At 32.5% G+C, this 21,484-nt stretch overlaps 1 long non-coding RNA gene across 1 annotated transcript; it reads right to left on the bottom strand.

The window, feature by feature from the left end:
* Positions 1 to 15,076: 15,076 nt before the first annotated feature.
* On the bottom strand, positions 15,077 to 20,873 carry LOC143043364 (uncharacterized). Its single transcript, XR_012968339.1, has 3 exons — positions 20,234 to 20,873; positions 16,469 to 16,556; positions 15,077 to 15,576 (listed from the first exon to the last, which is right to left on the bottom strand). It is a non-coding gene; the product is annotated as an uncharacterized LOC143043364 (long non-coding RNA).
* Between the last annotated feature and the right edge of the window lie 611 nt (positions 20,874 to 21,484).

Raw genomic sequence — 21,484 nt, 5'->3', positions numbered from 1 at the left:
TGTTATATATTATATTTTGTAGTGTACTGAATCATGTTTATATGATCCATCGCCCCGTAAGATTTATCGTTGACTATTTATTTAGTCATTTAATATATATGGGCTTTGTATCATATTTTCCCTCCTGTTTATATGATCCGTTCATCCTATATTGACTCTTTAAATTCAAGAGTTTATCTAAAAATTAGGGTACTTTTTCTAAAAATGAGGATACTCTTAATATGGCCTTTCAAATACCGTTTCGATCCCTAACATCACTGAAGAGACATTTATTGTCGAAATCCGGATCTGGTGTACTAAAATATATTGACACCGTATGTTTGTGGCATAACATCGCGGCCACAAGTTTAAAAAGTTTTTCTGTTTAGTATTAAATTTATTTTAAGATCCATTTTGTTACATCTTGTGTACTGATCAATTTTATTTGGCAATCAAAGGCAGTCAGCAGGGTTCAAGAACATCAGTTGTTCGACCTGTTAGTCAAATGCGTTTTGTTGAAATATACTTTTTCACTTTTTCGGTCTTTTGGAAAATGTTGTTTGTGCTGTTTTTAGACCCTTCTACAACGAAATTTGTTTATCATGCACACGTATAAAAATTGCGGTTTTTATCCAACGCAATAATAGGTTTGAACGTAGTTTTCAATTTAGACTCGTTTATATTTTAGTGTTTGGGCTTTGTATCATATTTTCCCTCCGGTTTATATGATCCGTTCATACTATATTGACTCTTTCAATTCAAGAGTTTATCTAAAAATTAGGGTACTTTTTCTAAAAATGAGGATACTCTTAATATGGTCTTTCAAATACCGTTTCGATCCCTAACATCACTGAAGAGACATTTATTGTCGAAATCCGGATCTGGTGTACTAAAATATATTGACACCGTATGTTTGTGGCATAACATCGCGGCCACAAGTTTAAAAAGTTTTTCTGTTTAGTATTAAATTTATTTTAAGATCCATTTTGTTACATCTTGTGATCAATTTTATTTGGCAATCGCCAATGGCAGTCAGTAGGGTTCAAGAACATCAGTTGTACGACCTGTTAGTCAAATGCGTTTTGTTGAAATATACTTTTTCACTTTTTTGGTCTTTTGGAAAATGTTGTTTGTGCTGTTTTTAGACCCTTCTACAACGAAATTTGTTTATCATGCACACGTATAAAAATTGCGGTTTTTATCCAACGCAATAATAGGTTTGAACGTAGTTTTCAATTTAGACTCGTTTATATATATATATATAAAGCAAATTTACAGATCTAACATTGTTGGGTTGATGTTTAGACGAGTTGTATATATATATATATATATATATCTGAAATATTGACAAATTTAGACCGTTCAGTGCTGTTTATTTGGAATTCTTACTGACGCAATCTTTCTTGTAACATCATAATTATAGATACCGTTAAAGCTTTGGAGTTATGCTAGTTCATATCGCACATTATTTTTTTTTAATTTAAAGCATATATTTGAACTCTCTGATGTAAATAGTAATATAACCTATGTCGTGTTTAACACATTTTTAGAACTGTGCAAGCGTCTTACCTGATCTTTGGTTTGATCTTTTTAATTGTATAAACTTCAAGATTGTAACAGCTTAATCTAAGTAGACTGATAATTGATTTATTCAACATCACAATCATATATACTGATGAAGGATGTCTGTTATCCGAAATATTTATAAATAATTACATTTATAGTTCCTGTTTGTGTTATTGGTGTTGTTATGTACACTTTTTAGGCGTTTATATAATTTATTTTATTGTGTACATGTATCGTTATTTGTAACGATCCAGTGCCCTCGTGGGGAAAATCGTTGACTATTATTCAGACGTTTTATATATATATATAAAAGTTAACAATTTTTTTTTTCTGTGACGTATTAAATTTATATTAGGATCCATTTTGTTACATCTAGTGATCAATTTTATTTGGCAATCGCAAATGGCAGTCAGCAGGGTTAAAGAACATCAGTTGTTCGACCTGTTAGTCAAATGTGTTTTGTTTAAATATACTTTTTCACTCTTTTGGTCTTTTGGAAAATGTTGTTTGTGCTGTTTTTAGACCCTTCTACAACGAAAGGAGAAGGGGCTATAAGGGGCAAAATTGGCCCCACTTCAGAATCTTTTGATATTTCTTTCAATTGATCTCTATGATATGGAGCTTATAAAACACCAAAAATTTTATAGTTATCTCTTGCGGTTTTCTTGTTAGGACGTCGTAAAAATGGTAGGCCGACTAAGCTTAAATATCAGATTTTTACGTATTTTATCCTTTTTCATATATTGTGTACATTTTACAATAGATTACACCTTAAATAATCAACGGGCATACATAATTACTAGTGAACCATTGTATTAATACAATGAAGAACAAAATTGATATAAAGTTTAGCTATTTAATATCAGTAAAATAGTTGCTATGGTAACATCAAGTTAACATTCGTTCTATGTACATGTATGACCAAATTATAGAAAATTTTCACCAGAGAAAATCTACAGTTATTGTTTGTATAAAAAAGAAGATGTGGTATGATTGACATTTAGATAACTGTCCACAAGAGACCAAAATAACACAGACATTAACAACTATAGGTCACCAAACGGCCTTCAACAATGAGCAAAGCCCATACCGCATAGTCAGCTATAAAAGGCCCCGACATGACAATGTAAAACAATTCCAACGAGAAAACTAACGGCCTTATTTATTTTTCTTTTAACTTGAATAACCAAAAATGAGTTTGTGTGTACTTTAATGTACTCGGCTGATAAAAACACAAGAAGGTGGGACATATTACGCACTAGTATACATATAATATATGAATAAAGATCGCAATTTCATAAACTATACATTTCAACAATTACCGGCTCAACCTTAATAAAACAAAAATATTGTTAGCACATTTTTTTATTTTTTTGTTGTTAAGGTGTCTTTACAAGATCATGATAATGTGATTTAAAATGACAAATGTAAAAAATTACGAAACGATGAAAAAAACAATTGGATTTGATGGGACTCGAACGTACACCATCATGCCCAATGCGCAGCGTGAAGGCGATTTGAACCACATTGACACAACTATTTGAAGTTAATAACTCATATTGATCATTTTGATTCATAAACGGTAGGAACAATTTATTTTTTCATTTCTTTACTTCTTATTCAACTAAATTGTTTATATCAAAGATATGGCCATTTCATCTTTGTTGATTATGTCGTGGTCTAAATTATTTTTGTTTTACCAAACAGACGTTAATAGTGCAAAATGGAAACTGAGGTTTTCGTCTGGGGCGTGTTTTATTGGTCTCTTCTGCACATCTCCAGAATGTCTTCTGGTGAAGAGTAAATAAAAATTAATTTTGACGTCGAATATAGCAGATTTTTGTTATGTTGGATGACATAAATCAAGTTTTCGATGACCTTTTTTTTTTTTTTTTTTTAGAAAATTAAGATACGTCCCGTAGACATGCATGACTGTGAACGTGTGCTCTGTTCGTTACAATCTTTTTGTGCTTTCCTATATCTCAATTTTTCTAAACAAACCAGGCTTAATCTCCCGCTATTTGATTTTTAAGATTAATCTTAAACTGCACGAAAAATCTTCAATGTTTGTCCATATCACTGATCAAAAAGTACATCTCAGTCTATACATTTTTTTTTAAAGAAACCGAACTGGATATTTTTTGTATAAAGCTAAGATATCTGGAAGTTCTAAATATCGTTTTTCTATGGTGCTCCTTGAAGAACATCTTCTGGTCCTAACTATTATTTCTAATGCACAATTTTGATGGTCAAAACCTTCGGACTACCATTTTTCTACAACCTTCATTGTATATGGATCTATATCGTAGTGCATTTCTTTTAGACAATAAATTCAAATTTAAAAAATCGCACCTGCTCTTTCTCAAAAAGATTTTTACAGTGTAGTGTACTACCAGTGGGACAAATAATATCAAAATTATAGAAACTTCTACCAGCTCTAACTCAAAATATTGACAATTCTGTGTTAAGGGGGTGTAAAATTCAGTTTGACAGCTTCAGGCGTGATAAAATTTGACCTTTTTGAACTGGACCAAATCACTACTTAACATAAAGATTCAGCACCCAATTTTTTTTTAACATGTAAATACATCCCCTTACTTAATATTTCATGCATTTAATATCAAGAAATAAATTGGGAAAGTGTATCAAATAAAACATGTAGGTTATACACTGTTTACACTAGGGACTATAGACAACGAAAACCAAAGGACGATAACTGTGTCCTTGGACCAGTTGGTTGTGTACTGATTGATACCTCATTCTGGGAGAACAAGATTTATCTCAGTACTAGTTGCAACTAGTTTTGAACACATTACCAGTAATTGCAAATACTCTTAGTTCAATACTCTATTGTCTTAATTCTAGTTTGCTGGTTTTTTGTGTTTGTCTCGTACCGATATTTTGAGTTAATCTAATTGCAACTGATTTGTACAGGTTGTTTTTATATTGTACTGCTACGCTACTGTTTCAGCTTCGGGGAGGGTTGAGCGCTCACAAACATGATGTTGTGATGTTAAACTACTGTACTAGGTTAGGGGATGGTTGGGATCCGCGGCTTACATGTTTATCCCCGCCAAATTATGTATGTAAAAAACTATATGCTTGTCCCAAGTCAGGAGCCTGTAAGTCAGTGGTTATTGTTTGTTGCTGTGTTACTTACTTGTTTTTCGTTCATTATTTTGTACATTAATTAGGCTGTTAGTTTTCTTCTAGTGATTTAGGGGCCTTTTATAGCTGAGTATGTGAAATGTTGTCTCTTTGACACATTCCCCATGTCCTTTCTCAATTTTATTATGCTTATTGTTGAAGAGCGTATGGTGATATATGGCTGTTAATTTCTGCGTCATTTAGTCTCTTGTGAGAAATTATCTCATTGGCAATCATACCACATCTTCGTTTTAATATCAACCCCTGCCATATTCTTTATGAACCTGTCCCAAGTCAGGAGCCTGCAGTTTAGTGGTTATCGTTGGTTCATGTCTCAACTCATTTTAGATATTTTTTAAATTGATTTGTTATGTATAATTAAACCGTTAGTTTATTCGTTTAAATTGTTTCACACTTTTCATGGACTTTTATAAACGGCTTAACAGTATCAGATTTTGTCATTATTGAAGGCCTTACGGTTGCCTGTAATTGCTTACATCCACTTCAAATTTGAACTCCGGTGGATAGTTGCCATATTATCAATAATAACACATCTCTTAGTTTTTATATTATATATATCTGACGTTTAATCTCGTTTTTCCTGAATATGCATGAAATATGTGTCACTGTGCGTTAAAAATTAGCATCAATTTAAAGTTGTGTTAAATAAGAGAAAACCATCTGATATTTAATAACTTCGATTGGGTGGGGACAGGAGTATTTCGTATATGAATATGGTTGCCTGCTAAGAGTTGAAAAATAGGCATGTTTAGCGACATATTAAAATGATCAATAATACCCTCGTTCCTTCTTCATTCCTCATATAATGATTTAAACTAACCACTAGCCAAATCATGAGTGATGACAGTAGAGTTTAACAACAATAAATCAAAATTCCTTCCCTAGAATAATAAATAGTTGGCCCTTAACTGTTATTGTCGGTGTAGTTATTATATTCATCTAGCTTATCATCCTACAGAGATGTCCTACTAAGGCTGTCGTACCATAAAAACATGTATAACACAGCTCACATTCTAATACATCTATATTCATAATAACATTGAGAAAGGAGATGGGGAATGTGTCAAAGCGACAACAACCCGACCATAGAGCAGACAACAGCCGAAGGCTCATAATCTAGTATAATATAAGAACATAAACCTTAAGCACGGGGAGGCTCTCTATTTATTATTGTCATTTCGACTAAACAACGCCATTTTTGTTTTGTGCCTCTGCCGTCTAAACCACCTATTTAAAGGGAAGAGGTAGAAGAGAGCCAGAAGATCTTCCCAATGCAAAAACAAAAACAAAAACAAAAACAAAAACAACAGAAATGGAACTCTTCTGGCTCACAACCAAAGAACAAAAAAAAAAAAAAAAAAAAACACTCCCCTGCTGTGCTGTGGAATTTTTTACGTGTTAAGTTATATATCGAAAGTTTTTTTTAATTCTGTCTGTTAATATCAAGTATTTAACGAATGATACACTGACTTCTATTCCGCTATAAAAAGCTTCTTAACAACAGAAACCAGTAAAATTCCGTGTGTCAGTTCCGTAATCACTTACAATAAATATAGACGACAAGCTAAGGGCTAGGCTGTACTTGAGAGGCTATGTTATACTTTAATATGAAGAAAAACACTTTATAATTTACTTTCTATAATGAAACTGTTTTATTATCAACCATTGACAAATAATATGTTAAAAAAATACAACTGTTCCTGGTCAACCTTAGTCCGATAACGGTATATATGAAAAACGGACGAAAAATTTTGGAACTTTGATGCCGGTTTTGAGCAAGTTTTTAATTAAAATTCAGTATGAGCGCAGCTTTGCCCCACTGAAATATTTCAACATAAGATGCTTTATTTTGATATTATTGCTCTGATAAAATATTTCGTTGGGGCAAGAATGCGCTGGTACTTTTTTCGTAAAAAAAGTTAGTGAAAATGAGTAAAAAATTGTGAAAAGCCAACAAATATGCACGTGAAGTGTTGTCAAAACACGGCATTATTAACGTCATAACTACAAAAAAACATTTTTTTCATAAAATGAATATGTGTAACGGAAAAAGAAAGCCATACACATACAAATAAGTAGAATTTGAAAAATTCTCGAAATTGAGGCCAATTTTGCCCCTTATAGCCCCTTCTCCTTTGTTTGACATGCACACGTATAAAAACTGCGGTTTTTATCCAACGCAGTCATAGGTTTGAACGTAGTTTTCAATTTAGACTCGTTTATATATATATATATATATATTATAATTTAAAAGTAAAAAACACAAAAAAATCACATCATTGTTTCTGTTACCGCTTTCACCGCATCTCGAGCGGTTCATCAGACAGTACATGAGCAAAATGTCACAGGCACGATCGAAAGCGGTAGGAAAAAATGAAAATGTGGAAAGGATTTTAGAGAAGATATCCGCCAAATTAGGTACGTTATGTAATAAATATGATTCATGCATGTCATCCTTGAGGGAAATTGAGTTGCAATCTCAAAGATACAATGACAAAGTTGATCTGTTTTTCAACGGACAGTACATAAGCAGATCTGAACGAAGTGCAAACGAATCGCAAAACGAGGCCAACCCTCGGACACTCATGAAATTTTTAAAGAATGGAATGACTTAAATTTTGAAAAAGAAGCATTCAAAAAACGATACCAGATAAGAAAAATGTGGTATAAATCACTGAATGAAAGAAAACAAGCTTTCTTTAATGCAATACGAACTGAATATCTTGTCAGTACGTATGAAAAATGGACAAATAAGGAATATGTTGTGTTTCCGAGGAAATTTCGAGTTAAAAGAATCGAAACAGAACCGCAAGAAGAATTCGACATTCGACTCAACCTAGCTCTAACAAAATTTCAATCAGAAATAGCCATTCTACGTTTGAGAGTTCCGAAACACAAAGCAATTGTCGAAAAAGTGGACAATTTCATTCAAGATGAAATGAAGAAAAGGAGTAGTGGGAAAATTCAAGAAAAACTCCTTGAACTATGGCAAGCTGACTCAAAGAGAACAAGAAATCTCGGAACGAATATTAGAATCAAAGAACGAGTGGTTCGACAAATACGAAGAAAATTACGGCAACGAACCCGTCAAATCTATCAGTCCCAAAAAAAGAAAGGTTGATAAATCAACGGGAAATAATAACAACACACGCCGACAATCTTTTCCTCGGAGTAGATCAAGGTCCAGGTCAGTTATAAATAAGAAGTCTTATGCCTCAGTGGTTAAAAACGAAAGAAAACCATCAAATAATAGAGCAGAGCAAAGTACTTATAACCGTCCTAACGCTTTGCCGCAAAGACCACGTAGACAAAGGCAAAATAGAAACATTTCCAATGAAGGACACAGGAATGGTAATACTTATCAGCGTTCTAGAGATAGAACACCTAATCCCGGAAATAACAATTATTTTTTAGGGGAAGGTCAGATGTGGAAAAAACGGAAGAAAAAAGTAAACTTTCAAACTTCTCAAAGACAAAACCGAAGGTAATTAATCTGTCTAGTAGAGATTTATCTGACCAGGAAATCAAACTTTTGGAACATGGTTTAAAATTTACCCCAACACCAATATCTGACAATGGTGATCTTATAACAGATACCGACGAATTCTGCAGAAAACTCAGACTTCGTGAATTCTTTGGGAACACTAATTATGGAGATGGATCCCTGGTACGGAACAAAAAGGGTACTAATCCTCAACCGAATAGGGACAAACATTTAGAAGAATATATTAATTGTTTAAAACAAACCGCCAACACAAATATTGTCGATTCACACGTAAAATCAAATTTGCCGAAGTCTCAACAAAAGACTATAAAGAAACTTCAAAATGATGAATCAATTATAATTAAAGAGGCGGATAAAGGCGGGGGTATAGTGATTATGGACAAAGATCACTACAAAGACATGGTCCTTAATCAACTTGAAGACGTGGTATTCTCAAAAACTAAATGGAAATAGAGACAAAAGCACAATGTCGAAAATAAGAAAACTAATAAAGGAATATTCTGACAACCTTACCGATAAGGAAATAGATTATGTTAAAAATTTTGAGGTTAAAACTAGCAATTTTTACGGCCTTCCGAAAATCCACAAATCCAAGGAAATTCAAGACCATGTAGCAAACTGTGATTATATATATATTAAAATCAACAGGCCTACTGATCTAAAAATAAGACCGATTATTGCAGGACCTTCATGTAGTACCCAAAGGCTAACCAACCTCCTTGATATCCTACTTAAACCACTTTGTATAAAAGTACCGAGTTTTGTCAGAGATGACATGGATTTTCTAAACTATATTCCAGACCGGGTACCTCTTGATACAATACTAGTGTGTTTTGACGTAATAAGCCTTTACACGAACATTCCTCACGAATTAGGATTAAAAGCTGTACAATACTGGTTGGAAAAGTATCTAGATGAAATTCCGGAACGTTTTTCTAATGACTTCACCATCAAAGGATCAAAACTTATCCTTGAGAACAACTACTTCCAGTTTGACGACACTTATTACCTTCAAATCAAGGGAACCGCGATGGGTACAAAGGTGGCACCAACATATGCCACTCTGGTTATGGGTTACATAGTAAAACAACTATACGAAAAGATACCTTCCGAATTCGATGAAAACTTCAGACTTGACATTGAAGAAAATTGGAAACGATATCTTGATGATTGTTTTATTTTCTGGACAAAAAGTGAAGTTGAACTAGATAAATTTCATTCAATGCTGAATGCCTTAAATGAATCAATACAATTCACTTACGATTCCAGCTCTTCAAAACTCCCATTCCTAGACATCAATATTATCAAGGAAGGTGAACAAATAATAACGGACTTATACTGTAAACCCACTGATACCCATCAGTATTTGGATTTTAGGTCATGTCACTCGTCACATACCAAACGAAATATTCCTTTTAATTTAGCCCGACGTATATGCACAATAGTAATAAATTTGGAGTACGTGATAAGAGACTACAGGAATTGACAAATTATCTAAAAAGACAAAACTACCCAGTCAGATTAATTGAAAATGGAATTAAAAATGCATTGAAAATTCCAATCGCTGAACTAAGAAAAACAGTATCAAGGGAAGACAAAAAAGATAAACAACAATCAATTCCGTTTGTTATTACTCATAATCCACGTAATCACCAGATCTTAAATTCTGCTAAAGGGTTTTTACCTATTCTACACAAATCAGAGAAAATGAAAGATCTTGTCGACAAATCACAGCTTATTGGGAGCCGTCGACAAGCACCAAATCTGAAGAAACTTCTCACACGAGCACAATTCAGTTCACAGAAGGTAGCAGAAATACAAATATGCGGTGATCCCAGATGTGGAACGTGCGAAATGCTAGAAGTGGGACAAAGTAAAACTCTGAAACCCGGTACAGTAATCAAACCGAATAAAAGCATGAACTGCAAATCGGAAAATGTCATTTATTGTGCAACCTGTCCCACTTGTAATAAAAACTACATAGGTCAAACAAATAGACTAATTGATAGAGTGAGAGTTCATAAACAGCAGATAAAAGACCCGTCAATTCGAAATTCTCCCTGTTCTGAACCCTTTGACCGATGTGGAAAGGGAAAATTTAAAATATATAATAATGTGGACCGAAGATAAAATTCCGCGTGAAGCCAAGGAACAATATTTTATTGAACTTTATAAGCCTACACTAAATAGGAAGTGAAATTCGGTCCGTTAATAAAATTCCGTAAGATATATACAATCACCGCATGACGTTACTATAACGTAACGTCACAAGTCATTACTATTAACGATAACAATTCTGTCTGATGAACCGCTGGAGATGCGGTGAAAGCGCTAACAGAAACAATGTTCGATTTATGATGTGATTTTTTGTGTTTTTGACTTTTAAATTATATTTTCTGTACCAAGGACATTTTAATTTATCAATATATATATATATATATATATATATATATATATATATATATATATATATATATATATATAGAGTCTATACGAATCTACCAACCAGTAAACTTAATAGGTATTGGATCATCAAAATTGACAATACTACACAAACAGGAAAAATTATATGAGTCTGAAAGATTGTGTAACAATACCGATCGGTATTGTTACACAATCTTTCAGACTCATATATATATATATATATATATATATATATATATATATATATATATTATAGCTGATCTGTAACAATAACATCTCCATACCTTATATATTTTGTACTGTAGTACGACGCTAGATTAACACTGAAGAGGAAAGGTAACACACGGCCACCGAAAACTTTATTATTGTGAAGCCCAGGTGGTCGTGTGGTCTAGCGGGACGACTACAGTGCAGGCGACTTGGTGTCACGATATCTCAGTAGCATGGGTTCGAATCCCGGCGAGGGAAGCACAAAAAATTTGCGAAAGCAAATGTACAGATCTAACATCGTTGGGTTGATGTTTAGACGAGTTATATATTCTGTTTAGTATTAAAATTATATTTAGATCCATTTTGTTACATCTTGGGATCAATTTTATTTGGCAATCACCAATGGCAGTCAGCAGGGTTAAAGAACATCAGTTGTTCGACCGGTTAGTCAAATACGTTTTGTTTAAATATACTTTTTCACTTTTTTGGTCTTTTGGAAAATGTTGTTTGTGCTGTATTTTGACCCTTCTACAACGAAATTTGTTTTACATGCACACGTATAAAAATTGCGGTTTTTATCCAACGCATTCATAGGTTTGAAAGTAGTTTTCAATTTAGACTCGTTTATATGTTTTCGTCTGGGCTAGTATCATATTTCCCCTCCGGATTATATGATCCGTTCATCCTATATTGACTTATAAAATTGAAGAGTCTATCTAAAAATGAGTGTACCTTTTTTATGGACTTTCAAATACCGTTTCGATCCCTAACATCACCGAAGAGACATTTATTGTCGACATCTGGATCTGGTGTACAAAAAAAATATTGACACCTTTAGATTTGTGGCATAACATCGTGGCCACAAGTTAATTGTTTTCTGTTTAGTATTAAATCTATATTAAGATCCATTTTGTTACATCTTGTTATCAAATTTATTTGGCAATTGGCAATGGCAGTCAGCAGGCTTAAAGAACATCAGTTGTTCGATCGGTTAGTCAAACGCGTTTTGTTTAAATATTCTTTTTCACTTTTTTTGGTCTTTTGGAAAATGTTGTTAGTGCTGTATTTAGACCCTTCTACAACGAAATTTGTTTTACATGCACACGTATAAAAATTGCTTTTATCCAACGCAATCATAGGTTTGAACGTAGTTTTCAATATAGACTCGTTTTTATATATATTACATATATTAACAAGTTGCTTAGGTTACGCTTGATAGTCGTTTATCTAAATATTTCTGTTTTCTGATTATATTTTTTTCAGAATAGAAAACAATGCATCATATATTTTCTATCTCAACCTCAACTTATGAGTGTCTTAATAACGTTGAATAATTTAAAGTGGGCTAATATAATATAACTTACACTATATAAGAACTGATGTATGTATACTTACTTATAATAGTGTGGATAACTGTTCCAAACTCAATATTGTTTGTATCATAATATCCCTTGTATGATAAAAAACAGGGGATGACGATGATGATAATTAAATCCCAAAACAGTTGAACAATGAAAAAAAAACCTACAGCTCCAATGTATCCTGAAAAGATTAAAATAAAAATTATATCATAATAGTCAATGCTGACACTACGAGATGCGTTCCTAATTACGTCTTTGTTCGTGAATAAGAATTATGAATGATTGTTTCCCTGTACAAAGAATGTATCATATTTTAATATTTGGTGACAGTTTGTTGTAGTTCAAAAATTGTATCTTATATGAACTCCATGCCAGAAGCAACTCTCAGTCTAAAATGTATTCCTTTTCTAATAATGAAATTAAAACGGACAGTTGAGACATTGGGTGATGATGATGGGAGTGTTAAACGACATTGAATTGTTATTCACGAAGCCCCTGTACGGTCACGAGACATGGGGTATGCGGTCAATAACGTAGTTTTGGAAAGAGAACGAGTGTTTTGCTCTGAACCTCGTGTCATGTGAACCTAAAATTTGGTGAGCTGATAGACTAATCGTGCTTACTGAAGTTTATATATACTAGTCAACAAAAGAAACGATACACGACTTTGAAATACAATTGATCAAAAAGTATTTTTAGTGCCAGTCTGCCTTAGAATGAGGCAATGGTGAAAACATGATAAAAAAAACCCACCCAATTTGACATTGATTTCAGTTCATAATATGTAGTTATGCACAAAAACAAAATTCATTTCCATTTTCTGTTCTGGTAATAGAAGATACAATTTGGTTGAAATGCACTAGAAATTAACGAATAAGGGGAGATAACTCTGTAATTTGCTATCATTCTAACCAATTTTCTAACACACAAACTCAGGATGATGGTTAGTATCAAATAGCATGATTAGCCTGGTTGATTTTTTCTAATCATGTTTTAAATTTTACCTAAATTGTCTGATTCTTACAAAGACTAGCACTTAAAATATAAAACAAAATGAGATACACTATTTTAAAAAACTTGATAATGAAAATCAAAACTTGTCGGAAAGTATCTTAAATCCGTGTAAATGATCAAAGGGTGCAAATTAGTTTTGCGGAAAGTTGAGAAAAAAAATTGGACACATATTTTTCTAAGCACTAAATTAAATTTCAAATGTGTTCAAAAATATTCACTATGATAATCAAGTTATGTTCATGATGTAACTAATGGGGTGAAATATTATTTTTTTCAAATTTTGGGGAAAAATGTGTTTTTTGAAATCTCAAAAAATACAAATTTTTTTTTTGTTGTTGTCTCAAATCAATGCTTTAGATATGAAAACAACACACAGTAAATTTGGAACCTTTCGGATTAGGTTTAAGATTGCTACCGCTTTTTGAATATCACTTTACACATACTGTCTATGGTAAATCAGTTGATAATGTAAACATTTTAACGATTTCTCATAGGACCGAACTTTGCTTAACACATAAACGAAGAAACTGTATGATATTTAAAAACAAATTGATGGCAAACACTGTCTTTACCTTTAAATGAGAGGTTGACATCATTAGTTGGAACTTCTGTTTTTAAAAATGTCTTTTTATGTAAATTTTGTAAAAAAAAAAATTGTGAAAAAAACGTCACAAAAGCAAAAAAATATGTTTTTTTTTAACGGATTTATATTTCCATAATGATTAAGTATTACTACCTTCAATATTGGTCCAATAAACGGAAAACCGAATCTTTAATTTGAAAAAGTCTTGTATACTTTCTTTTGTTGACTAGTATATATAAGTCCTAGATCGGTAAAGTAATACCCGAAAACATGGACATTATAAACTTTTATGACCTTGCTATTAAAATATCAATTGAAAGTGATATGACACGTTTTACGAAGAGTTGGTGAGAACGGTTACCTTGAGTACTACGTATGAAAGAATAGAACCCTGAACACTGGACACTTTTAATTTGCAAAACACTCATTTGCAAATCTGCCGCCGCCTCAAACAAGAGCTACAATATCATGTATATAACCAAAATGTGCGGAATTACATGGGATTCAATAATTTCATTGGTTTTATACTGTTACTTTCATATTTATTTTGCAATTTGAATTATAAAAACATGGGATTTTCAATATCCCATGGGACAGGGCAAAATCCCATGGGATTTACCGTTATCCCATGGGATTTTGGTTAAATCCCATGGGATTTTTTTTGGTCCCATGGGATTATTGTAGTCCCATGGGATATTTGTTGTCCCATGGGACAAAAAAAAATCCCATGGGATTTTTAATATCCCATGGGACAAAATAAAATCCTATGGGATTAAAATATATATTAATATAAAGTTAGGTGTATGTTACAATGAATGCTGTTTGGTAGTAAAATGTTTTAAATGTATACAAGTTTTTTTTATATTTTTTATATATATATACATATATAATATTTTTTTTAAATTTTGTCACAAACATGTTTTTTATTTGTTTATATGACAATAAAGATTATTCTTATTTTGGAATTTATAATAATAATATTTTACAGTCAAAGAATAAAGTTCTTTCACTGAAACAAAATGATGAAATTTCTAAATAAATGAAAAAATATTGTTTTGAAATCTTTGTCTTGTTTATTCTATTATGAAAAACAGAACTGAAAAAATATTTCATATTCTGACTGAATAGTTCACTCTTTTCATGAGGTAAGATTTTCTTTGTTATAGGTTCATTGCAATACTTGTATAGGCAAACAATTTGAATTATATATACCTTTGTGGTGTACATAATAGTATGCTTATATTTGCAAATTTATAATATAAACACTTTTTGTTAAAGTTTTTGCTTTCTTTATTCACAGCTTGCTATGTACAATTATTCAGTCCACTATATAAGAGTGAAGTCAATAAATAATTTCATTCACTAGAATATTCCTGCAATTCTTAGACAAAATATTTTTTCAATCTGTTCTTCAAAGATCTTCCTCTGTACATCTTTATTGAATGGAGAGATTCAAATGAGAAGACAAAGCAAGTTTATTTGGACAACAACATTCTAATATCTTGTTCATTCGTTCCATCTTTCAATTGATAATTACATTGTTGTATTTATATGATCAAGTTCTTGTGCATCAATGATCGTGATGATATGACTCCTTTTTGTTTATAGTCATCATGTTGAAATTTCCTCTTTCAAATAAATATAGGAAAAAACATGTTCCATTTCAAATTAATAAAAAAGTCACACCATGGAGAAAAATATCAGCTTTAAGTTTTCCGTTCAGTATTGATCTGTGAATGATGACCATGAAAATTGAGATGTCTGACCTACAAATACACAAACTCAAAAATTATCAGTGAAGAGATCAATAAAATGGCTATTTTATCATGTTTATGATTAATATGATAAACTTTCATTTAAATATTCAAGTACTAAATTACAGAAATCGCTTAAATTTTATAATAGTTTAGTTAAAGTACAGCTTATTTAAAATTATAATGAAAAATATAGGCCACCGATGAGTTAAATAAGATATTACATTTCTAATGCCAAAAAATTGCATTTTTGCACCAAAGGGAGATAATTTGGAGCTTTTTCAATGATATATGCATTTTAAAAGTCATCTGGGGCCAAACCCAATAATTGATTGTTTTGAATGATTTGGTGTACCATATGATAAAGTTATAAATAAAATGAGTTATGAAAAAAAAATATTAAACATTTTTCTGAAATTGTTATACCCTAGAGCCTCCTTAAATGTCATTTGATCTCTATTGGAGAAATGTCTCATTGGAAATCAGACTGCTAAGTGTTTCTTATATAATTATTTTTATATCAACCCAGCCATATTATACCTGTCTAATATCAGGAGCTTGTACATAGTCCAGTGGTTGATGTTGGTTCATATCCTTCATTTTTATTTTTCATAATTTTTTGTTTTTATAAATTAGTCTGGTATATTTGACGTTTGAATTGATGCTCTGTTAGTCTGTTTCAAATTTGGTTAGTGTTGACTTTTATAGATTACTATAACATGTATAGGGTATGGGTTTTCTCATTACTTGCAGGTCATCAATGGCCTCTAATAAGTAATTACAATGCTTACATCCACTAAATTGAACTCTGATGGATAGTTTTCTCATTCATCATACCACATCTTATTTTAATAAATATTTAATCATTATTCAAGGACAAAAACTTTTATAACAGTGGACTTACCATTTAGGCTTTGTTGACCTCTGTAAATCTTATGTTGTTGATAATTTCTTCTGTTTATAGTTTCCCCTTTATCTTTCATGTTCTTGCCCTACACATAAAAGGGTAAACATCATTTAATGACAAAAGTAACTACTACATGTATTACATAATTAGTAGGCAACTGAAAATTTTGTCTTATTTGTATATAACATCAACTTACTCATCATTCTTGCCGTTCAATATTATGAATATTATCATTATTCTATGAATATGAGGTCACAGTAAAATTAACCTTGGCAGGCAGACATCTTTTTTATATGATACCTTGTAGTAATTCCATACAACAAGTAGACCTATGCTTAAAAAATCTAAGGCCAAAATTAAAAATATGTTTGTTTCCCCTCCCCCCACACGGGTCAAAAATAAGCGCCCGGGTCAAAAAATTATTTTCCACAAAAAAATCGATTTTTTTTTCCCCTGAAAATAATTTGTTTCCATTTTTGGAAAGTGCTTGAAAGCAGAAGGATTGATAATCTAAATAAATACACTCAAATTGAGCACAAACAACTGATAAGTGGCCTGGACTGGACAAGTCAAACCATTCATGTGACCATGCTATGACAATCACATCCAGTTAAAAAAAACTAGAGGCTCTCAAGAGCCTGTGTCGCTCACCTGTTAATGTGTTTACTGATGTCAGCCATCTTCGTTGGTAGGCGGGGTCATTAGACACTTTTTTTAAAATAGATACCCTAGTATTATGATGGTGGCCAAGTTTGGTTAAATTTGGCCAAGTAGTTTTAGAAATGATTTTATACAAGTAACAAAAATGACGAAAAGTTGTTCAATATTGACTATAAAGGGCAATAACTCCTTAAGTAGGGTCCTCTAACAATTTTGATCATGCTGACTTATTTGTAGATCTTACTTTGCTGAACATTATTGCTGTCTACAGTTTATCTCTATCTATAATAGTATTCAAGATAATAACCAAAAACTGCAAAATTACCTTAAAATCACCAATTTTAGGGCAGCAACCCAACAACAGGTTGTCCAATTCAACTGAAAATTTGTGAGGGGATATATCTTATTCTGATGGACATTTAAATCTTGACAGATTTGCCCTAAATGTCTTAGTTTCAAAGATATAAAGCAAAACCTGCATTTTACCACTATGTCCTAATTTTAGCCATGTCAGCCATTTTGTTTGGTAGGCTGGGTCATCGGACACATTATTTAAACTACAAACCACAATGATGATTGTGGCCAAGTTTGGTTAAATTTGGCAAAGGAGTTTCAGTGAAGAATATTTTTTAAAAAGTTGATGAAAAGTTGTTAAAAATTGACTATAAAGTGCAATAAATCCTTAAGGGGTCGACTGACAATTTTGGTCATGCTGAATTATTTGTAGGTCTTACTTTGCTGAACATTATTGCTTTTACAGTTTATCTCTATCTATAATAGTATTCAAGATAATAACCAAAAACTGCAAAATTTTCTTAAAATAACCATTTCACAGGCAGCAACCCATCAACAGGTTGTCCGATTCGTCTGAAAATTTATGGGCAGATAGATCTTGACCTCATCAACAATTTAACCCCCATGTCAGATTTGCTCTAAATGCTTTGGTTTTTGAGTTATAAGCCAAAAACTGCATTTTACCCCTATGTTCTATTTTTAGCCATGGCGGCAATCTTGGTTGGTTGGCCGGGTCACGCCACACATTTTTTAAACTAGATACCCCAAGGATGATTGTGGCCAAGTTTGGTAGAATTTGGCCAAGTAGTTTCAGAGGAGAAGATTTTTGTAAAAATTTACGGACGACGACGGAAGCAGGACGACGGACACAGGACAACAGACGACATACGCCAAGTGATGAGAAAAGCTCACTTGACCTTTCAAGTCAGGTGAGCTAAAAAGAACCTGCCTTCTTGGTCAGTTTACAAAGGGAAGACCCGGGGGAGGGAAAACAGACATTCTTTTAAATGTGGCCTGATAAAATGACAAAACCAAGAAAACTTATCATTGACCAAAGAACAATAAAATGCGGTCATGGTATATATATGAATCTGCCATTCAGACATGCACACCTTACAATTGTTTCATATCTACCAAATATAATCTACCTGTAACTTTAAACATATGATAAACTGACAAAACAATGCAGTGTTTCATTGACCAATGAACCATGAAAATGAGGTCAAGTTCATATAAAATATGACAGACAGCTAAGTGCATCTTACAATTATTTCATTCACTAAATAAAGGGGCCTTATTGCTTACAGTATCCAGAAAATAGACCAAACCACAAAAACTAAATATTTTCAAAGTTCCTTATACCCTGCCAATCTGTTATGGTTGTGCCTGTTCAAAGTCAGGATCCGATAATTCAGTGATTGTCGTTTGTTTATGTGTAACATATATCTGTTTTTCAATTTTTTTGTACATAAATTAGGTTGTTAGTTTTCAACTTTTCAACTTGGCTATCATGTGTTAAATCATATAAGCATGATAAGTGTTGGGAAAACAGGAAGTTGTCGAGTGATGAATCTGAAAATGCATCACACGGTATAGCTGACTTATTTAACCCTGAAACCAAATTTCAGAAATCCTTCTATTGTAGTTCCTAAGGAAAATGTGACGAAAAATATTCATCATACGGACTGACTGACGCAAGGATGGATGGACAGACAGGGGTAAAAAGTATACCCCCCCCCCCCCCTTTATTAAAAGTGGGGGCATAATTTTAATACGGGGCTATAAAAACCCATGCAAGATGTCAAAACAAAAAGAAGTAACCTAATTCTTACTTGTTAGGGGCTATTTATTTATTGTCGGTTATACATATAACAATACAACATAAGCTCTGTAGAGCTTTTATCTGACATACATACATGACAAGCACAATACATTTGTACATGAAACATAAAGCTCATCACTGAGACAGTAGTCTCAGATAGAGGGAGGCGGGGTCAACCAAACTCCCCTATTCAATCTGAATGTAGGACAGAAAGTCACAGTCAAAAAGTCACACACTGTCACAGGACAAAAAGTCACATTTTAGTTTGAGATTATTTTTCTTTGAACAAGAAAACACTCTTTTTGTATTTTTCTTGAAGTTTTATATAAACATGCACATGATGTAGCAACATTAAATTAAAATTTATTAAAAACAAATAAATCAGTGCATTAGGTTTGCGCACATTACCATTACATTTGCGCACAAAAATCACTACGTTTAAGTGCAGCTTTTGATTACATTTGCACGCATTTTTTAACATGTAAATATAAAAAAAAAGATAAAGTATGATTGCCTTTTACAGCTGACTATGCGGTTTGGGCTTTACCTCGGGCTTTGCTCATTGTTGAAGGCTGTATGGTGACCTACGGTTGTTAATGTCTGTGTCATTTTGGTCTCTTGTGGACAGCTGTCTCATTGGCAATCATACCATATCTTCTTTATATTGGCTTATGGTTGAAGGCCGTAACGACCTCTAGTTGTTAATGTCTGTGTCATTTTGGTCTTTTGTGGACAGTTGTCTCATTGGCAATCATACCACATCTTTTTTATATTATGAACAATTTCCTAAAATTAAAAATGAATATATGTTATAAAAAGAAGATATTTCAAAATCTTTTTTCATTTATATTCAATCAATTGTCAACAAATTGTTTGTGACTTTTTGTCCTATCAACTTTGTTACTTTATGCCTGAGTTTGACATGTCTTTGACTTTTTGTCCTGTGACTTTTTGTCGGAATGTCCTGTGACTTTCTGTTCGTTTACCTTCCATCTTAATCAGTGAACTGAATAATTGTTTTTTGCAGAAGTCCGGGGAGTGTTAAAAAATCACATGTGCATGTTGAGAGTCAACACTTACACAGGGACACAATACTTTTTCAGAATGTCAGCAAAAAAGAATTACTGGTGACAGGGGAGTGTAACCGATGAATTGATCCTGAATCAGATAAAATTTCCCGGTACGTCTATACACCGCTCAGGAGGACCTCCTGGGTGCACGCATGCAGGGCATACAAAGTGCACTCATGACAGACCCTATATATCCGCCGTATCTGCACACATGATGGATGTATATAATCGTTATAGATCGTCATACACTTCTCATTTTAGAGTTAAATTTGCAAGCAACCTCTTAAGATTTTAAAATAATAATGGCTACTAAAAATATATTATTGCCCCCAATTTTCGCAATTTTTTCGCCATATAAAATATTTAGGCGACTGTGCTTTTAGTGAATATAAACGATGACGAGGCCTCACGAATAAATATAAATATGAAATATACTGGAACATCGATTAGCATAGATCGAGCAGCAGAGTAAACTTCCACATAAATCTCGAAGTTATTTACGCCGGATAATATAGACTGTGCTCCTGAATAAAGTTGTCAAATACATTAATTTGTGTTTTTTACTTCTACAAGAAAATTATTCAAATGCTAATTACGCACCATTTGCTGAGCCGAGAATCATTCTAAGCCAGGAAGTTCCGAACCGTCTATACTAACTGATAACAACTAGTAAGAATATAAAGTCTCTGTAAAAAGGCATTCAATCCTAACAGAACTGTATTAACTTAATGATACATGTACATCAAGTTCCACCACCTCACCAAGCACCCTTGCCTTGCATACTGAGATGGCAAACTGGTGTGTGTCAGTATTCTAATATAAAACTGCGTAGGTTCATATCGTTTGATTCAACGTTTGTTTGGTTATTTTTTAAGGATCGTTGTAAAATTATATCTAAATCTTTGTTAAAATACGATTTTAAATAGTTAAATTCTTGCTATTTCATAATTTTGTTAAAGTCTACTTTTTAAAGTTTTAAATTTTACAGAAAAAATGAATATTCCATTTTGATTTGAAGAAAATCTTTTTGAACTGTCATGACATGGTGTTGCAAAGCTGATTACAGGTAACTATAACATACAGTAATTTTCCATTACGACAGTGCGTGTATTCTCGGGTGTATAACGTATAGTTTTCTAGAGAACATCCTGTCTACGTGTAATACAG

Source organism: Mytilus galloprovincialis, chromosome 8, assembly GCF_965363235.1.
Source record: "Mytilus galloprovincialis chromosome 8, xbMytGall1.hap1.1, whole genome shotgun sequence".
Lineage (NCBI taxonomy): Eukaryota > Metazoa > Mollusca > Bivalvia > Mytilida > Mytilidae > Mytilus > Mytilus galloprovincialis.
Note: the sequence above shows the minus strand (reverse complement) of the source record. Positions and strands in the feature narration are given on the sequence as shown.